At 40.9% G+C, this 13,293-nt stretch overlaps 1 long non-coding RNA gene across 2 annotated transcripts in view; it reads right to left on the reverse strand.

Moving 5' to 3' along the window:
* Positions 1 to 6,355: 6,355 nt before the first annotated feature.
* LOC139041383 (uncharacterized) overlaps positions 6,356 to 13,293 on the reverse strand; it is a 36,543-nt gene continuing 29,605 nt past the window's right edge. For both annotated transcript variants that reach the window (XR_011496418.1, XR_011496417.1), the window contains exon 5: positions 6,356 to 9,291. This is a non-coding gene — a long non-coding RNA (uncharacterized lncRNA). The remainder of the gene's footprint in view (positions 9,292 to 13,293) is intronic.

Consider the following 13,293-nt stretch of genomic DNA (forward strand, 5'->3'; position numbering starts at 1 on the left):
ACCTTCTAACCTCATCCAATAGTCTATGTGTTAATTCAATTTACAGATGTAATGAATTTTTAAAATGTTCCCAAGCACCACATACAGGCATCCTCTTTCTGACAGGTTCTCAGCAAACACTCATGAAGACAGCCATTATCTGAAATTTCAGGCCTTTCTTTCGTTGTCCCTGTTGTCAAGAATTTAGTCTTTATTTTTTTTTCTGAGACTTGCTCTGCTAAATTGGAAGATATTGGAAATGGTTGGCCAACCCAACACCATGGCCTTGGGGGGGAAATAACCACACCGTGTTTTTGTCATTACAGCAGACTACGTTTGTGCCTGGGCATATGTGCCATTTAAGCAAAATATTTTCAATCAAGTGTAAAGGGTTCCCAAAATGTGAAGAGGGCTCCATGTTTCAAAAATACAGACCGTGCATGATGCCACGGTGCTGCAGTTCCTGTTTCTGGCCACTAGGGTGCAGTTTTCCGCTCCAAAAGGGAATTGGCTGGATGGGGCCTCTAGCCTATAATACCTCCTTCCAAGTGTGAATTTATTCTTTCCCGCCTTGCTAGCAATTTTTACTTTTCCAGCTTGGCACGTAGAATCTTGCAAGTCTCCCTGGAAGGTGACTCATATTCAAATATGAATGGGGCAGCTGGCTTCTGTTATCTTAAAGGGTTACATTATGTCATTGCACATTTTCAACTGGGGTAAAAACAAACTGTGCTCTTTCCACACGCCAGTTCCAGTAATATATATTTGTATGACTTCACAGGGACTTATAAAATGTCTGAAATTTTTCAAGCTTTAAAAATTAAGACCATGTGCTATGTTTCTTAATATTTCAGTAACAACTAAAAACTTCCTTTGTTACCTGTCCTGCTGTTTGGGACTTATTTCTGAAAAAATGATGATAAGGATGATGATGATGATGGTGACAACAATGACAAGAGAAATGATAACAAATGTCAACTTTTATCGACATTTACTATATGTCAACACTGTGCCAACAGTTTACATGTAGCCTCCACTACAAACCGAAGAAAAAGGTACTCTCATTATTCCTATCTTTCAGATGAGGACTCCAAGGACTTAATGGGGAAAAGTTCAGAGTTAGAAGATGGCAGAGGCAGGGTTTGAAAGTAGCTGTTTTTAACTCCAAAGCCTGTGCTCTTTACCATCGTGAACATGTTCATCCACACATCTTAATAAATAATTTTCTCAGGCTCTAGTGAGCAAATCTTGAATTTTCCTCAGGATGTCTTTCTCCGGGTAACCTTTCCTGGCCACCAGAGGCCAGGGGAGATGCCCTGAACTTTCCCAAGTACCACACGCACCGACCTCTGTTACACCTGGCAGCGTACTCTATGTTAACAACCTGTTCGTAGTCACCACCTGTCCCCACAATGGACTGAGAGTTCCTTGACGACACAAACAATCTCCTTTCACAGCGCCCAGAATTTGGGAGGCACTTAGAGAATGTCTGATCAGAGAATGAACATAATGAGCACACAACGTATATCTCTTTTTATCTTAGAGCAGTGAAGTGAAATTTCAGCCCTTCATTCCTCTTTTCCTTTCACATCATCCTCCACCCTGAAATTTATCTCATTGGAAAGTTATCCCACATCCCGCCTCCTTCCAAAGGATGGCGGACACTGGAGTCAGCCCGCCTGGGTTAGAATTCCGGCCACTCAGTCTGTTGATGTAGATCTAGGGCTCAACTCGCCTGCCTCCATTTCTTTAGCAGTGAGACGGGTTCTACAACAGCACCCGATCCCCCCTACAAGGCTGTGATGTGCATGAAATATAACGCAGGCACTGTGATTGGAACAGTGACTGACACAGAGCAACACCTCAGTAAGAGCTGAGGAGAGTAGCAAGAGCAATCGTAGTAATAGCTGTGCGTAGACGAGCAACAGCATTAGCAGCAATGGTATTCCGCAAAAATTTGAGTCTGAGAGATTAGGGAGGGTAAGTTAGGACACAGTCTCACTTTTTCAATGTTTATTTGCTATTTGGTGCTTTCCCTGTCAAGGACATAACTTCCTCCTCAAAAATAGAACCATGTCCTCTTTAATTACCAAAATCAAAAAAAGTTATAAAATAATAATTCTTCTGTGCCAAGAACTATGCTAAACATTTATGTGCCCTATATAATTTAATCTTCATAACAATCTTTCAGGGAAGTCCCATGAACCTCAGTTACAGATGAGGAAATAGAGAATCAGAGAAGTACAGTCATCTGCCCAAGACCACACAGCGGGTAAGTTATGGCACCGGGATATGAACCTTAATTTGTTTATTTACTTAATGGCCTCTCCCTTCCACTAGACTGCAAACTCTATGACGAAAGAGACCACATCTGTTCTGTTCATTATTGTATTCACAGCCTGTAGCGTGGTACATAATTAACAAAAGGGAATTTAGGAATGTGTGAAAAGAATGAATAAGTGGATGAATAAATCCAGGGACTCAACTCTTAACCAAAGTGTGCCTACTTATCTGGGATGAATGATATTTTTGTATAACACATCACCAGGAAAATTAGAAGCTGGCTGAGAAATTTTATGAAAATAATAATAAAGGGGCTGGCCCAGTGACCAAGTTGTTAAGTTCGCACGCTCCGCTGCAGGCGGCCCAGTGTTTCGTTGGTTCAAATCCTGGGCATGGACATGGCACTGCCATCAAAGCACGCTGAGGCAGCGTCCCACATGCCACAACTAGAACGAACCGCAACTAAGTATATACAACTATGTACCAGGGGGTTTTGGGTAGAAAAAGGAAAAAAAAATCTTAAAAAATAGCAATAATAATAAAAATACCTGCTATTTATTGAGTGCCTATTATATTCATTGTTCCTGTACTAACACCCTTATAAAGATATCTCTAATCCTTGCATCAATCCATAAGGCAGATATTGTTATCTCTATTTTACTGACGCTCTGTGTTACCCGGTTATATAAGATTTGAATGCAGATCTTTTGATCCAAATTTGAAGCGTTTTCCGCTTCAGGATACCGACTCTGAAGTAGAAAATAAGGCAGGTGCATGCTCTGTTTACTCACAAAGAGACACGTGAGGTTCATCCCATCCAAACCCCAGTAGTTACAAGAAGCTTCATGGCTCCATTGACCATGGCCAAGAGGAATCGTCCAGGATGCTGGACTACTCTGGGTGCCCCGTGTGTGCATAGCTTTGTTTTGTTCCCTCCTCGAATATTCCACAGGGTTGAAGGAACGACTCAGAGTCGTGTACTTTCTGCGGCCTATTTCCTTCAGGGAATGAGTAAACTGGTTGGCACTTTGACCTTTGAGCGTGAACAGTGACTTTATTCCAACACCTGATATTTATGTTACTGTATTCTCATGCCTCTGGCAAAATGTTACACCAAGCTGTGCATTTGCTTGTAAGCATCAGTAAATTCTTGTAAAACCTCTCCATTTCTCTGCTAGTAATCAATCCTGGAGTGCCTTCCCACTTCTGCTAAATGCTCCAAATAATGCCATCTGATAAATAAAGACAAGAATCAATCAATCCTTGGCTCATTCACTCATTCACTCAACAAATACTTATTGGGTGCCTACTATGCACCATACGTTGTCACCTTTGTAAAGAGCACAAAGGAGGCACCAAATAAAATAAACGACAGTAACTGCTATTGCTGTTGACTTTCTTCATCTTTCTGTGCATATAGGCAGAATAATGATCCCCTAAAGGTGTCTACATCCACATCCTCAGGACCTGTGAATATGTTACCTTACCTGGCAAAAGGGATTTTGCAGACGCTAAGGACCTTGAGATGGGAGATTAGCCTGGATCATCTGGGTGGGCCCAAGCTAATCACATGAGTTCTTTTCCTGCTGAGATGAGAGGAAGAGGAAGAGGTGACTACAGAAGAAGTGTCAGAGAGACGCAACATGGCTAGCTTTGACAGTGGAAGGACAGCCACGAGCTAAGGCACGTGGGCAGCCTCTACAAGGTGAAAAAGACTAGGAAACAAGCTTCCAGAAGGGAACGAAGCCCTGCCGACACCTTGATTTCAGCTCAGTGAGACCTAGAATGGTAAGATAATAAATTTGTATTGTTTATTTGTGGTAATTTTTTACAATAGCAATAGGAAACCAATACACACTGCAACCAAAAAAGAAACAGTTTTCCTACGCTTCCAAATAGTGGGGAGACTGATTTCTTTAAGTGTTTCAAGAGTAAATATCAATTTTTGTGTCTAAAAATTGGAAAGTATAAGAACTCAATGAATAATAAAATAAATATTAGCATTGGATACACTTGGTGCCAGCTGAAAAAATATCTACGGCATGTATCATATTGCAAATCTTCCAAAATCAATACCCAACATCAATAGATTAAAATGAGCACCCTCACCATTTGGGGCAGACGATCATTCCTTATAACCAGTCAGCAGAACTCCAAACCACTCACCGAGAAGATCTGTGTCAATCACTTGATTTTCATTGTTTAACTTCAAATATTTTCATTGGTCACATTTACCTGTAAATCCGTTCTTTCAAAAAAACCTGTGTTTTCCCCTCAGGTCATTTCATCCACTGGGAGGGGAAAGAAAAAAACTATTGGAGTTGTGCCAAAGAAGAAAAAAATCATTTTCTTGCAGTGGAGGATCTTATTGGAATGAAACATCTTTCCCTTGAAATGAAACATCTTTCCCATGAAATGGCTGCTAACACAACACGACAGAATACTAATACAGTCCTTTCATAATATTTTTTCTAAAGATTAGTTGCATTTTTAAAATTGCCTTTTATATTGCCCCCAAATGATGCTTAAAAAGATAAATCACTTCTGAACAAGAGTTACTTTTTCCTTGCATTTCTGGTTAACTTACTTATGGTTTTGAGAAGTTATATTTACTCAAGGAAACTTACCAAAAGAAAAGATCATTTATAGGTAAAAGGGATAATTTGTGTGATTTAAAGAAGGGCTAACAAAGCTACAGATTTTCCCAAGATAACACACGTGCATGGCAAGCCCATATTTGTGTTCAACAACTGGGAAAAAGAACGCTTGTGTTTAATATTTTACAAACAATTTCTTCGTTTTATGTGCATTTAATACATGCAATTTTAAATGCAACCGTCTAAATATCCACTAGTCACCTTCATAATGAAAATTGAATGCATCATGCTTTTGGAACTTGGAGGGAGTGGGGATGTATGAATTTTTAAGAAAATGAGTATCTACTTTCCCCTCCCTCAAGAAAAAGGAGGGTAGATAAAGAAAACGTTGATGGTGTCAGGGTGTTGGACTGTTGGTGAGCAGGTGTGTGCTGCTGAATGGGCCTCTGGTGAATTGGAAGCTTTTAAAGAGATTGATTGTCTTGCTTAACTACTTATTTCAAACATGCTTTTAAAGGTATTAATTACTTGCGGAAAAGATTCTCCATTTGCTTCTAAATTGTTTCTTTGTGATTCCTTGCTTGCAAAAATGTCTGGGGTAAAAGTGAACATTCTGTCGCCATAATTTTAAATAACATATTTAAATAATATATTTAAATGTCGTATTTAAAATCATATAAATATACTTAAATTTAATTAAAATCCTTCAAAATTTATTTAAAATTATTTGTTTTATATGTAAAATTACACATATTTATATGTAAAATAATTACGTGTATTTATATATTATACACATAAAATATGTGTAAATGTATTTATATAATATATAAATATATGTAAATGCTAGATTGAGTCTCTCTTAAAAGAACTTTGGTTTTTGTTTTTTGCATGCATGTGTGTAGGTGTATATTACATAATTCTATGAAAACTTCTCCTACTTAGTTTATCTTGCAGAATTGCATAAATTATAATCAGACACTAATCGATCTCTTCACTACCTTGGAAACCTGTCATCAATGCTACAAAGTTGTTTATGCATTGATTTTTCAGTTTGATCTGCAGAAAGCATTTGAATCTGCATCAGAAGCCATCTTTGGCTGGCCAAAGTATTTTTGAATACGTAGTATCTAATATCACAGGAGTAGGCATCGCTGTAACCAAGTCATTGGAATGTTACGCACAATTCCATACTGCCTTGGGCCTTAATTCTAGAGTTTTAGCAGCCTGGGGCATCCAGGTTCACATGAAAAAAATGTTTGCAGCCCTCAGGCACAGCATATTCTCACTGTTCACGAGAGAGAATTTCCAGTGACAAGAGGCCATTTTACCAACTTGCTGTCCAGAACTCAGAATAGCAGACAGCAGAATAAAGAAACGCAACTCTCTTGCGTTAATGAGTAGAGTAAGGTTTAGACATTTTAAACGCTCCTTAGTAATGCCATAAAGCAACAAAATAGCACTTTAAAAAAAAACCCAGACACCGTATTGTATGAGCAACTACTTTATTTTAACCCAGCATCTGCCAAAATTTGTAGGAATATCTTCCCTACACCAAGATTTCTATATCTTTTTCCACATAAACATTTGAAACAAAAAAATACATTAAAAAAAGTAATTGTATCAATTTTGTTGACTCCTGTTAGGTTTTATAATACTACTACAACTATTCACCGTCACCCATCCAGAGTTTTACAAGCTTTATCACTAATGTGAAATAGATAGATAAGTGAAACACAGAAGGAAAAAAAACGACATCAAAAGTGCATCTTTGGTTGCTCCGAAATACATTTTAAGACACTGAATGAATATCTAATTGTTAAAACCAACACAAAAGACTGAAGCCTTTCTCTCAACGTTCCCAACAGGATAATGTAGTCTAACAGTTTATAAACACAAGCCAGGAATTCAAATTAAAAACTACGCCAGGTCAGAAATGAGACCACTTTATAATTAGAGAAAAAAACTGCTAGTCCCCGGTGGAGATTAAGAAGTAGATGGTTTCTGAAAATGTACATAAGAGCGACAAAAATAAACAACTTCCACAGTCTGGTGGCTCAATTCCGTTCCCTTGTGATGGAAACACAAAAAAGAGTCTCTAACAAGCTCCAAAAATATGTGTATGTGTATTTTCAGTCAAATTTAGCTTTCCAGACAGCTACGTTTTTCTGCTGGAAATAATGAACTAACATAAAAATGATATAAGGATGTGTGTAAAAAGGACATTTAAGTGAAATAGGTTGAAGAGCTTCATAAATTTACCGAAGATTAAATTAAAGCTGGATGCGTAAGCTGTAGTGATAAAAACAATTTGGGGTGGTTCCTTCTTTAAGCAAGGATGGTTTGGGCTTTATCAGAAACCAGGCTTGCATGACTAATCAGTGGCATGACCAGCCCAGGCTCAGAAACAGGAGTCCCAGGCAGCCCCTTACAATACATATATGTCCAAAACTCATTATGTTTGCTATGCCTTGTTCTTGACCTAAATGCAGTAGAAATTCTTCCTTGGGGTACATGATATACCTGAAAAAGTACAACTTCTTTTTAAAACGCCATTAGAATATTTTATTGTGTGTGGACATACACTCTTGTTACTCCTAAATGCTATTCTATTGAGTACAGTTTATATTCACTGGCAAAGAGAAATCTCCGGGGAAGCCAGAGAGGGAATGCAATTTCTAGTAATAACAGCTCACAACAGTGAATACTATCCACTTATCCCCACAATTTCCAGCTATTTTGGACTCCTTTCTGAATTAACCTTTCATATCAAAAGGAGCAATTCTGCACACTAGAGACTCCGGCACAATTTCATGCATAATTTATTCACTCAGTTCAACATTAAACGCACAGTCCTTGACTTTGTCAAGGTGGATTCTGTTGGCAGACTTCACAAGCAGCAAAACAGGAGAAATGAGATCTACAACTCAACCTCTTCACCTATTCTGTCTGGTGAGAGATGGCGGGTGGGGGTGGAGGGAAAAGAAAAATAAGGCAAGATTCTGGGACACTGTGTTGTCATCTATAGACTCTCTGGCCAGCACGCAGTATTGCCACACAGTAGTCTCTCAAAGATTTTTTTTGGAAGTCCAAAAAAATTGAAAGAAGCTTGAATTCCATTGCACCAACAAAAGTCTGGGGCAATTTGTTACCTTCCTGACAATTCCACCATTCATGGGAAAACAATACTTTTATCCCGGGTTACTTAGTAGGCACTGCTGGAAGAAATTACTCAAAGCTGTTATTCCAACAGACCCACGCATTAGCTTGAGGTCACATGAGAGGGCTCGCTTTAGAAATTTAAATAACACAGACTTTCCAATGAGATCCCAAATCCAAGATTTGCACTCCCAAATTGGCCTTCAAGAACATAGACATTCATTTTCTCTCCTAAACTACCCATCAGGACCCTCAAATGAGTGATGTGTGCAACCAGTTTTAAAAACGGAACCCTGATACACCATGAAACCGTTCCTCAGCCTTTTCGGTGTTGGCAGAAGCTCAGAGAAGACAAGACGTCCATTTTCTCTCCTTTCAAAGGCCACCTCATTCAGTCATTCAGTCCGGACACCAGAGTCCACTACTGTCCAAGTCAACCCACAGATCACTCTATTTCTCAATCTCATGCTTTACAGAAGATTTTGTTCATCCTGTAACAGACGGCTTTTCTCCTGTTAATGATTGCTGTGTTAGCCCTCAATATATGCCAGCAACTTTGCTGAGGGCTTTGCAATCATTGTTGAATTTATTCCATCTAACATCACCATGAGGTAGTGATTGACATCCACATGTTGCACATGAAGAAACCGAGGCTCTGAGATCCTAATCACTATGCATAGCACCTCCCTTGCAGGCCTCAGTTTCCCTTGAGAGGCAAAAACTAAAACGATAATTAAATTTTAACACCAAAACAGATACTGATTTCCCAAATGCATTAGACAATGTGATTTGGTCCCTAACTTTAGCACTGGCCCTTTAAAACATCACCTTCCAGCTGTCACGGCCCACTTTCCAGACCCGTGGATGAGATGAGGCCTAGGAGGGTACCAGGAGATGCCTTTGGAAACACCACAAAATGCAGGAAATTTCCATGCGGGACACTTTGGCAAAAGTCTTTAAATCTAAACTTGCTTAGCCCGCTGCCCCCACAGTCTAGTTAGAAGAAGCCCGAAGCACATAAATTGGAGCCTTACCAAAACTGAGCCTTACTTTTTATAATTTGCCTTTAAAGTTATTGTAAGACCATGAAAATTAAATGCCTCTGGTACCTCGGTGAGAGTTGAGCCGTCCTGCTTGGTTCCCATTCAGCGGCCTTTTTATTGTCTCAAGATGGTTTCTTGGATTTGGACCAAATCATTGAAATCTGTGAAGACTCAGAAGTGCAGCAGGTTTTCTGTTTGTGACCTTTTCGACCCCAGAGACGTGGATTCGCATCCTGAGGATGACATACCAAAAGGAACTTTAAAAGCGCCCTTTTGCCCTTGATTCTATTTACCCACCTCCTCAAGCCACCATGCAATTTGAGATGATTGGCAGGCGGTGGGAAGAGCATGAGGCACGTCGGACACGTTGGACTCAAGATGCAATGGCAATGGCTAGAATCCTTGACAGCCCCACTCCTCATCACCCTTGTTGCCGCATTCCCAAGGGCCGGGAGCGCCCACGGCAGTGGCCTATAATTTCAGATCCCTGGAGCAGGATCTTATGCCTGTGGAGTGACCAACTCTCAAGGCTTCTAGAATTTCTATTTGTCAGAAGCTGAACATTATCGCAGGGCTTTACTTCCGGACATACACTTGGAAGAATGCCAGCTCCTTCGCTTCCCAGCCTGGTGACCTTGGGCCTGTGTCTTAACCCGGCTGCACATCAGGTTCCACGTTAAGAAACAAGTTGAATAGTATCTACTTTAGAGAACCTTTGTGTGAATTTTACCTGATAACAATTTTAAGTTGTTTAACTCACTGTCCGGCACAGAAGAGCTCAGTATTCACAGGTGACATTTATTTGCTTTCCATATATGATATCAATTTTAATTTGAATCTTCACGGCACATCTGTGAGGTTATGGTAATATTTGTCATACAGAAGTGGAATCAAAACCCAGAAATTAAGTTACACGTGTAAATGTTGCTCAGTGGGTCAGTGCGGGGCTGGAACTTGAACGTACGTCTCTTTGACTTCAAAGCCCAAAAAGTTTACACCACAGTATCATGCTGTCACACTAACAAATGTTGCTTCAAGGAGCCTCACAAGAACTGATAAAGTAGGGAGGAGGGATTTGTTAAGGGCCATAAACTTAACTTGCCACTAAATAATTGTAATTCACTACTGTTTATTCTTGCATCATTTTCCAAGCACTCCATGGAAGGGATGTCCAAATGCGTGCACCCTGAAGGAGACAGCTACTCCACCAAGATCGCCTTTCCCTGCTGGAGCTCAAAGCCATCGGTTGCTGCGAGGACTACTACAAAGGGCAATCTATACCCGTGACCTTTGCAGAAGCCTTGCCCTTGGCAGATGGGAGCAAACTCCCCTGAGACAGAGACCTCCAGGAGGTGTATTATTCAGGATTCTCTAGAGAAATAAACCAATATGATGTGTATATAAAAGAAATTTCTTATAAGGAATTAGCTCACACAGTTATAGAGGCTAGCAAGTCCAAATCTGTAGTGTGAGCTAGCCAGCTGGAGACCCAGGAGAGCAGATGGTGCAGATGAAGTCTAAAGGTGATCTGCTGGAGAATTCCCTCTTGCTCTAGAGCCAGTCTTTTTGTTGTATTTAGGCCTTCAACTGATTGGACAAGGCTCACCCACATTATGAAGGGCAATCTGCTTTGCTCAAAATTCATAGATTTAAATGTTAATCTCATCCAAAATCATTCTCCAAGTTGATATATAAAATTAACCATCACAGGAGGTTATCCCCAGGCTCTCCACTCTCAGATGGCCAATGACTGATACAGGATTCAAAGGGCCCAGGCAGTACATCTTTATGGATTAGACTGTGGCTAAACTTTATATGACATCGTATCCTTGCTTGGATTTTCTCCTTCCCTATTCAGCTTCTATCTCTCACACACAGGTTTGTCATAAGGAGCTGTCCCTCAAAAATCAAACAATACAACCGAATTGTTGTCTCAGGCTCTGCTTCCAGTGAAACCAACCCAAGAGACAATGCCTATTAGCTCCTGAACCATTTCACTCTTTTCCAGTTTTACTCAACTCCTCAGCCACCAACCTCTACTAGTGTTTGCCTCACCCTACATGTTCTCCTATTATAAGTTATGCTCTTCTGACTCCAGCTTCAGCTTTGTTTGACAGATTGCCCCTATTCATTCAACCCCTATTGATTCACAAAGGCTTTATCTGAGTGTGTGTGGGGCACAAGAGTCTAATATGAAAACCAGTGCTTTAAGGAAATTTCATTTACTTCTAAATTTCCATCACAGTTTTTCAGCTTTTACTGAAACTACATCTGCAATGAATGACAGTTACCTGGACTCTCATTCTAAAGCTTTATTTGAGTCCGGGATGCCAAAATTCCTGTTTGTATAAATTGCCTTACGCTAAGATCCGCAAGAAGTTTGTAGACTTCCCTTGAATGAGGTTAACAAGAAATTACCACAACTAAGAAATTTACCAGACACCCATGATATATTGCCACTCCGTAGCAAATCAATAGATTAGCGTTTTAAACTTGCTAAGTCATATTCTCTGACCATTTTTCTCAACTGTAATAAATCTTAACATGGAATGCCAGGTTAATATAATCAAACACCTTAAGATGGCATTCACATAACCTTGGTGATGTTATACCACTGCTCCTCCACATTTTGAGCTCAACAACTTTATTAACTTTACCTGACAATCCAGCCCTCCACATAAGGATGGTGTCTTAGCATTTTGGACTGCTGTAACAAAAATAACATAGATTTGGTGGCTTAAACATTTAATTCCCACAGTTCTGTAGGCTGGAAAGTCCAAGATCAAGGCACCGGCAGATTCAGTGTCTGGTGAGGGCCAATTCCTGGTTCATAGACAGCCACCTTTTTGCTGTGTCCCCACATGGTGAAAAGGGTAACAGAGTTCTCTGAGGTCTCTTTTATAAGGACACTAAGAGGGCTCCACCTTCACAACCTAGTCACCTCCCAGAGGACCCACCTCCTAATACTGTCACCTAGGGGATTAGGTTTCAACAGAAAGAGGTATCATCATCCGCCTGATCTGACAAGCTAAAAATCTAAATGACAACCTGAACTTCACTCTCTCCTTCCGCCCCTCCATGTAATCACCAAGTCCATCGAGTCCACTGCTTCCACGTTTCTCCATGCTGTTTCCTCTTCCTCATTCATAACTGAATCTCCCTCATTTATCCTCTCTCACCTGGAGTGTTATGATGTCTCCTAACTGTTCACCCTGCCTCCTGTGTCTCACCTCTGAGCGTGACATCCCTGCTGAGCATGTTATCTGCTGTCACTTACAAGACAGCCCTGAATCCTTCCCACACCTCATAAGATTTTTCATGATTGATCCCAACACACCTCTCCAGCCTCACCCCGTCCCCAGATCCCTCAGCCCAGCACACTCTGACTTTCCCACTGTTCCCCACACATCCTATCATCTTTCGGGCCTCCAAGAATCACTCCAGGACCTTGGTGATGTTATACCACTGCTCCATCCACCAGCTCAGACATCACATTCTGTTCATTTGGGTTCTTCTAAAAGCAGAACCTGAGTCCAGGACTGGAGTTCAAATGGTATATTTGGGAAGTGATCACAGGAAGCAGGAGTGCACGGTGGGAAAATTGAAAAAGGGAAGAAGAAAAAGTAAATAAAGCTGCAGTTTCAAGGTTGTTGCTGTACGCCCCGTCAGGACCTCTGAAAACCACACAGAACACTTCTTAGAACTGGTCCTTTAAAGCTGGGGGGGACTGCAGCATTGGTCTATTGGCTTTCATTCCTCCTGGGCAGTGGGAGATTGCCCCTGGGGACATTAACTACCTGGGCAGTCAGCACTATACTTCAATGTCCAGAGGCTTCAGAGAAAGCTCTCGGGCAGAACAGCTGAGAGGCACAGCCCACACTCTCAGGGCTGCAGAACCATGCACTGTCTGAGCAACCGAATCAGAGGGGAGGAGGGGAGGTGATGAAAGGTCCCCCAAAGCATCTGCTGCGCCTTCTTCGCAAAGATTTCCCCTACTCCTCCAAAGGCAGGCGTTCTCGCAAACCCCTCCATGCTGAGTTCTCCTGCAGCATTTACTAGAATTTACTGTCCTTATTTGTTTACTGCTCTCTCTCCCTCCAGCTCTGAGCTCCGAGAGAGCATGTCTCGCAAGCAGAGCCATTGGTCCACGCTAGAATTCCTCAAATGTGTGTGGAGCGAATCAATCCGTAAAGCTTTTCTTGAGCCATTCCATGATACTAAATGTCTAAGGTCAC

The sequence above is a fragment of the Equus asinus genome, chromosome 21, assembly GCF_041296235.1.
Source record: "Equus asinus isolate D_3611 breed Donkey chromosome 21, EquAss-T2T_v2, whole genome shotgun sequence".
NCBI lineage: Eukaryota > Metazoa > Chordata > Mammalia > Perissodactyla > Equidae > Equus > Equus asinus.